The sequence below is a fragment of the Eriocheir sinensis genome, unplaced genomic scaffold, assembly GCF_024679095.1.
Source record: "Eriocheir sinensis breed Jianghai 21 unplaced genomic scaffold, ASM2467909v1 Scaffold227, whole genome shotgun sequence".
Taxonomy (NCBI): domain Eukaryota; kingdom Metazoa; phylum Arthropoda; class Malacostraca; order Decapoda; family Varunidae; genus Eriocheir; species Eriocheir sinensis.
This window is the reverse complement of record NW_026111529.1, coordinates 154,957-162,500: the sequence shown is the minus strand read 5'-3', so window position 1 is coordinate 162,500 and position 7,544 is coordinate 154,957. Positions and strand designations below refer to the sequence as shown.

General features: G+C 45.8%; 2 long non-coding RNA genes across 8 annotated transcripts in view; one reads left to right on the top strand and one right to left on the bottom strand.

The window, feature by feature from the left end:
• The window catches only part of LOC126990942 (uncharacterized), a 30,263-nt gene extending 22,923 nt beyond the window's left edge, over nucleotides 1-7,340 (bottom strand). For 2 of the 7 annotated variants that reach the window (XR_007744941.1, XR_007744940.1), the window contains exons 1-4: nucleotides 7,126-7,340; nucleotides 6,701-6,787; nucleotides 4,857-4,986; nucleotides 870-1,098 (exon numbers count right to left, since the gene is read on the bottom strand). This is a non-coding gene — a long non-coding RNA (uncharacterized LOC126990942). Of the gene's footprint in view, nucleotides 1-869; nucleotides 1,099-1,180; nucleotides 1,218-4,856; nucleotides 4,987-6,700; nucleotides 6,788-7,125 lie in introns of all 7 variants that reach the window. The other 5 variants (XR_007744945.1, XR_007744944.1, XR_007744946.1 and 2 more) reach the window with 4 other exon arrangements.
• Nucleotides 2,265-3,837, top strand: LOC126990943 (uncharacterized). The gene is made up of 3 exons (XR_007744947.1): nucleotides 2,265-2,609; nucleotides 3,004-3,196; nucleotides 3,375-3,837. It is a non-coding gene; the product is annotated as an uncharacterized LOC126990943 (long non-coding RNA).
• Nucleotides 7,341-7,544: the final 204 nt, after the last annotated feature.

Below are 7,544 nucleotides of genomic sequence, written 5' to 3'. Positions count from 1 at the left end.
TAGGAAGGCCAGAATTGCCTCAGTTTACCTTCCCCAGGTACAACTGTTCATCAACCATCTACACAGGAAGGATGAACAGCTGTGTGAGGCCTTCTACCCACTGCTCCATATTAGATCACGTGGGTGTTGATGCTGGTAGGCTAACACTGTGATACTCATGCCATACCATTCTTTCATTGACACAGGCTTTACAGAAATGAGACAACACAGGCATTTGAAAAGACATAGAGTATGATCTGTTTGGTACAAGTCCCTCTCTCCTGAGCTTGTCTATGTAGGCTATTAAGAAAGAAAACTGCCAGCTCTGGGATTGATATAAGGTGTGAGGGTTGGGGAAAAAAAAATCACTACAATTGTCCCTCAAATAGTACAGTTTCCAATAGTTTGGTTTCAGTTTTATATGGATTGTCATAGAAAATCCACATAAAACCAAATCCGAACTATTGGAAACTGTGCTATTTGAGGGACGACTGTATTACTAAAGAAAGAAAAATAGCTTGAATACTTATCACATAATGACAAAGTAGCCTATCAATGTGCCACTCCACCGCCCATGGGAAGGAAGGGAAAGAATGGAGCTATGGGAGATGACCTGTTTTTCCTTCTGCTCTCACTCCCTCCTCCCGCCATAGTCCAAAGGTGTCTGTTCTTCCTATGTATTCCTATGTATACTCCCCTTTCCCTCCTCTGCTTTAATAATGAAATAGCTGCCTCCAGCCCAGTGTCACTCCCTCCTCCTGCCATAGTCCGACAGGTGTCTGTTCTTCCTATGTATTCCTATGTATACTCCCCTTTCTTTCCTCCCTTCCCTCCTCTGCTTTAATAATGAAATATCTGTCTCTAGGCCACCAGCCCTAATCAGGCCATACCTGCGGCAAACAAGGTGGCAGGGTGTGTGTGCTGTGGAGGTATAGTTGGTGGAGTGGACATGATGCCATTCACTGCCTTGACATCAACCTGTCATTCTCGTGCCGTCAAAACCTGGTGGTTACCCGGGTGAGAGGTCATGCTTCGGGCCGTGTCTTATCCATTGTGACGGTGTTGTTTACTGATAGCTACGCTGGAACATTTCCACACATTAAACCTCCATGGTGGGAGCTAACAGGATGGAGAGAAGAACAGAAACACCAATAGAAAGGAAATTAATGTAGGAACAAGAGAAAAATTAGTTAACACTCACCACTCTGTCCCTCCTCATCTTCTTCAGTTCCTAGTGTCTGGAAATCATGTTTGGTGTTAACTGTGTGAACATTACCACACTTTGATATATATAGCATTATAAATTGGGTGCTACTTCAGCGTGCAGTCTGGCCCAGTATCACAAGTCTGCAACATGACCTGACCTGTCTCCCGAAACCTAGCTCATGTGTCGCCCCAATAGAAAAGAAAAAAAAAAAAGACCAATGGAAAACAAAAATACATAAGATAAATTAATAAAAAAATAAACAAAAACATTCTCCATGAAATCAAATGGGTCAATGACTTGACTCTTGAGGCAGTCGCTGGAAACAGAGTGAATCATTGCATCAAAGATCTTAACGCAATGAGACTCGCTTGGTCTAAACGCACCCTCCTAAATGTAGGGAAATCAATGAGAGAGAGAGAGAGAGAGAGAGAGAGAGAGAGAGAGAGAGAGAGAGAGAGAGAGAGAGAGAGAAGAGAGAGGGAAGGAAGGGAAGGAAGGAAGGGAAGGAAGGGAAGGAAGGAGGGATGGGAAGGAGGGGAAGAAGGAAGGGATGGGAAGGAAGGGATGGGAAAGGAGGAAGGGAGGAAGGAAGGAAGGGAAAGGGAAGGAAGGAGGGGAAGGAAGGAGGAAGGGAAAGGAAGGGAAGGGAAGGGAAGGGAAAGGAAGGGAGGGATGGGAAGGAAGAAGGAAGGAAGGAAGGGATGGGAAGGGAAGGAAGAGAAGGGATGGGAAGGGATGGGAAGGAAGGGAAGGAAGGAAGGATGGAAGGGATGGGGAGGGAAGGAAGGGATGGAAGGGAAAGGAAGGAAGGATGGGAAGGGATGGAAGGGATGGGAAGGAAAGGAAGGGAAGGGAAGGGTAGGAAGGGAAGGGAAGGGATGGGAGGGGAAGGGATGGGAAGAGAAGGCTAAGGAAGGGAAGGAAAGGTTAGGGAAAGGAAGGGATCAGAAGGGAAAGGAAGGGATGGGAAGAGAAAGGAAGGGAAGGGATGGGAAGGGAAAGGAAGGGATGGGAAGGGAAGGGATGGGATGGGAAGGGATGGGAATGGATGGGAAGGGAAGGGAAGGGATGGTGTAGCCACTGTTCTGGCTCTGCGGCGAAAGATAGATTAATGTGGTAGATATGTATGTGGGGATTATATGAATTTATGACATGTCGGGATAGTCGAGCAAAGCGGTGGTTGTGAGGCGGTAGTGTCGCCAGATGTTCACGAGAAAAAGTGTCGAGACAGCGGCGTGATGAGTGAAATGCTGACTCGGGACGCCTGCTGGAGGCCCACAACTCCTAGGAAAGCCTTGCCAAATGTGTGTTTCCTTAGGTTCAAAGTACAGAGGAAGGGTCACACTACCACCAGGGTCACAAAACTACCCCTGGAAATGCCCACAACTCCTAGGAAAGCCTTGCCAAATGTGTGTTTCCTTAGGTTCACGGTACAGAGGAAGGGTCACAAAACTACCCCTGGAAATGCCCACAACTCCTAGGAAAGCCTTGGCAAATGTGTTTCCTTAGGTTCACGGTACAGAGGAAGGGTCACAAAACTACCAGTCACAAAACTACCCCTGAAATGCCCACAACTCCTAGTAAAGACTTGCCAAATATGTGTTTCCTTTGTTTCACGGTACAGAGGAAGGGTCACACTACCACCAGGCCTGAAACTACCCCTGGAAATGCCCACAACTCCTAGGAAAGCCTTGTCAAATGTGTGTTTCCTTAGGTTCACAGTACAGAGGAAGGGTCACACTACCACCAGGGTCACAAAACTACCCCTGGAAATGCCCACAACTCCTAGGAAAGCCTTGTCAAATGTGTTTCCTTAGGTTCAAAGTACAGAGGAAGGGTCACACTACCACCAGGGCCACAAAACTACCCCTGGAAATGCCCACAACTCCTAGGAAAGCCTTGTCAAATGTGTGTTTCCTTAGGTTCACGGTACAGAGGAAGGGTCACAAAACTACCCCTGGAAATGCCCACAACTCCTAGGAAAGCCTTGGCAAATGTGTGTTTCCTTAGGTTCACGGTACAGAGGAAGGGTCACAAAACTACCCCTGGAAATGCCCACAGCTCCCACGAAAAGCCTTGGCAAATGTGTGTTTCCTTAGGTTCACGGTACAGAGGAAGGGTCACAAAACTACCCCTGGAAATGCCCACAACTTCTACGAAAAGCCTTGGCAAATGTGTGTTTCCTTAGGTTCACGGTACAGAGGAAGGGTCACAAAACTACCCCTGGAAATGCCCACAACTCCTAGGAAAGCCTTGCCAAATGTGTGTTTCCTTAGGTTCACGGTACAGAGGAAGGGTCACAAAACTACCCCTGGAAATGCCCACAACTCCTAGGAAAGCCTTGGCAAATTATGCTTACATCTCAAAATTATCAAATAATCTATGTTTCTTTATGTGCACCATTTAATTCTGCATGTTTTTATATATAATACATGATGATTATATTGAGTTTATGGCTGAAAAAACAGACACAGACGGGCTAGGCATGGGTCATATAGGATGACTGGCAGGAACCAACACTATGAGCCACATATTTGTAACAGGTTCACAGCATGGTGTGGTGAATGCTTATGTTGCCTTCCCATGACTGAGCCTTGGGGAGCTTGGCCATTTCCAGGGGGAGTTTTATGGCCCCTCTGCCCGGGCTGCCTCTGTACAGTCAATGTGAAAAAAAGACTCATTACAAACCCAATAATCTCCTTTTTTTGACTTTGAAAAGAGTTTGCGTTAAGAGTCTACTGATACAGCAAGCTTACTATGAGGGGCCTTGAGCCAGGAAGCGCTTTTGGCAAATATCTTGTAAAGAAACAGCTTGAGCACACCCCTGGCACCATTGTGAAGGATTAGGGTGCTCATTTGGGGGATAGTTTTGGGGACACATTAATGGAAACAACATTAATTGACATGGGGAAATTTGTTTGGGTTTATGATCTTTTGCTTTGGGAACTAAATTCAGGAACAAATTAATCTCATAAACACACACACAAAATGGTTCCAGAACTGGAGGGACTGACATATGAAAAGAGACTAAAGGAAATGGACTTACCAACACTAGAACAAAGAGGAGACCTAATACAAATATATAGGCTATTGAGTAAAATGGAAGAAGTAGATAACGAGAAATTGCTACTAAGAGAGGAACCTTCCAGCAGGAATACTAGAGGACATAGTAAAAAGTTGAGGAAGGGAAGATGCTCAAGAGACATAAAGAAATATAGCTTCCCACAAAGAAATATAGAGCTTTGGAAAAGACTAAGTGAAGAAATAGTATCGGCAAAGAGTGTGCCGGGGAAAGTTGATTAATTAGAGATACGGAGACGGGACCACACCAGCGTAAGCCCAGGCCTGTAAAATTACAACTAGGTAAATACACACACACACACACACACACTCACAGACTCAAACATATCCTCATATTCATAGTGTGTGTGTGTGTGTGTGTGTGTGTAATGAGGTATTTGTTATGTATTTTTTGTTTCCATGTCCTTAGGTAAGCTGCTGGGGTAGTCCTCGGTGGAAGAAAGTGTAAGCCATCAGCAGGGGACAGCTGCTGGACACACAGGAGGAGCTGTCACCAGGAGGGACACAACACATAGAAGAAAAAAAGACAACAACAACAACAACAAGAAGCAGGAGGAGGAAACAAGGACAAAATAAACTCAACACTCACCAATAGTGTGCTGCTCCTTCTCTTCCATTCTCTTCCTCCTTCTCATCTTCTTACTCTTCTTCTTCTTCTTCTTCTTCTTCTTCTTGTCTGTGCATATTGTTGTAAATTCTCCATGGTCTTCCTCCTCTCTCTGCATCATAAAAAAACTGTGTCAACAACCACTGAGCTCCTTCAGACTGTAATGGCACAGAGTGGCACCAAAACACCCAAGCTAAATACATGAAAGGCAACAGCTTCTGGCATAAAATATCAAAGAATGACCTCGCTCACTCAGATAATAATAATAATGTCTCATTTGTAAGGAAGAACAGATGATTTTTTGGAGGAAAGACGTGTGGTTTTGTCAGGTTAGGTCAGAGGGCGGCACCCAGCATTTTTGCGGCACACCTTCTAAGGGTGGAGAAGGGGTCAACAAACAGGTGGGCCATTATTTAAAACACCAAAATCTCCCAGAAAGAAACATTTTTGTCCACCAGTGTCCCACGGGTCATGTTCTGGGGACAGTGTTGCCTCTAGACAAGGTAATACTTTTTTGGTCCCTGAATGCAGTGCAGTAAAGAAACACTTCCAGAAAATAGAAACAAAATTTATATGACACAAAATCAAGAAGCCAAATCTATACCGCTATATTACACCAGTCCAGAGCGCTGAAAAAACATGGCTCTCCACCACACTGTGGACCCCCCAGGGGAGACTGTGTGTATGCACACACCCCTGAAAGCAGCGAGGCTCCTTCCTTAACCCCCAGCGATGCGTCACGGAGCGTTGTGGCGCCCCAATGGAACGACGGCCAAGGAGGCTAATGTTTTAACCCATTAGCAGCGGGGATCATGTTTCTTAATGGTCCCTCTAAGTGAGAAAAATGAGAAGAAATCATCACTCTCACAAACCATTTCATAATATATATCAAAGCATTTGTGATCAGTTTATGCATCATCTATTTTGGGGGGTTTATATCATGGCATAAATTTGGCCCGTCGCTGCTACACGGTAAAGCCACAAATTTGGCCCGTCGCTGCTACACGGTAAAGCCACAAATTTGGCCCGTCGCTGCTACACGGTAAAGCCACAAATTTGGCCCGTCGCTGCTACACGGTAAAGCCACAAATTTGGCCCGTCGCTGCTACACGGTAAAGCCACAAATTTGGCCCGTCGCTGCTACACGGTAAAGCCACAAATTTGGCCCGTCGCTGCTACCAGGTTAACTGTACATGAAAGGGGTATGACGGGACAGTACCCCAAGCAGGCAGGACCCACGCCACACCTTGCAGGTCACTGTTCTCAGTTATTGGGTTTGTGTAAACATGTCACTGGTCATGAGGAGACACACTTATAACAAGTCCTTCTGTCGCCCTCACGCCAACTCCTTCCTCATCAGCTGAGGCAGTAAATCTTGACACACACAAATGTGGAAGAGCTTGTTGCATTGCTCACATAAAAAGTTGGGCACAACATCTGTGGTCATATGCCAGAGAGAGACAGAAGGGGAAGGAATTATAGAAGAAGGGAACAGACCCCAGGAGACGGGACACAACCCCCGATTAATACCTGGTACACTGCTGGGTGGACAGGAGTGTAGGGTATCGGAAGAGCCACCCAAATTTTTCCACTCCGCCGGGAATCAAACCCGGGCTCTCTCGGTTGTGAGCCGAGTGTGCTAACCACTGCACCACGAAGCCCCACCTTGCTCACATAAACTTACTAACAATCACACTAACACCATGCAAGTATGAAACATTAAATTAATTTGTATTTTTTTATCGGTAAATTCAAATATATGCCATTTTGGTGAAGGCAACAGGAGGCATCCAGACACAAGCAGATTGAACTAAGACTTTACTTACTGGGTTACTTGACGGAGTTGTTGTTGTTGTTGTTGTTGTTGTTGTTGAGAGTCCACCGCTGCTTGGGCCCCAGGATGGAGTTTGAGCCTGCCCAACAAAATAAGTGACGTTGAAATGTTTAGTAGTGTAACTGTGTGGTTGTAAGGAAAGACAGGGACACTATATATCATACTGTACACATGGAAACAAGACTGTGTGTGTGTGTGTGTGTGTGTGTGTGTGTGCGTGTGTGTGTGTGTGTGTGTGTGTGTGTGTGTGTGAGGGAAAAGGCCGTTGTGTAAGGCAGTGCGGGTGTCATTCTAGAGTTTTACACACACGCACACACGCCCTCCAAAACACGCACACAGGCCTTCACACACGCACACAGGCCTTCACACACGCGCACAGCCCCGCACACAGCCATGAGTGACGTGCCTGACACACACTTATAAACACGAAAAATCCGCCCACAATCTCCACTCCCTGTTTTCTCCGTGTTCTCTTGGTCTCCGGCGGTTACTGTGGGTTTCTAAAGGCGTGGAGAACCATTACCACATGATATACTGCCTCAGACACCTCCGTCAGGCTTTACAAGTGGAGAAAACGGTAAAATAGTGTGTTTGCCTGGAAAGGAGAGGTCGGCGGCCATCTTGTCTTCCTCTTCTTCTTCTTTGACCTGTTACCTGTATCGTGTTGTGTTATTTTGATCCTTATTTTGTGCTCTATGTATGTTTTAATGGCGGGAAATGCTTGACGAAAATATGATTGCTGTTTTTACGGGTTTAAATTATATTGAGGAAATGTTTTTACGTGTGTTGGGGTAAACAGTTTGCGCCTAACGAAATTGTCTAAGCTAAGGAGATTG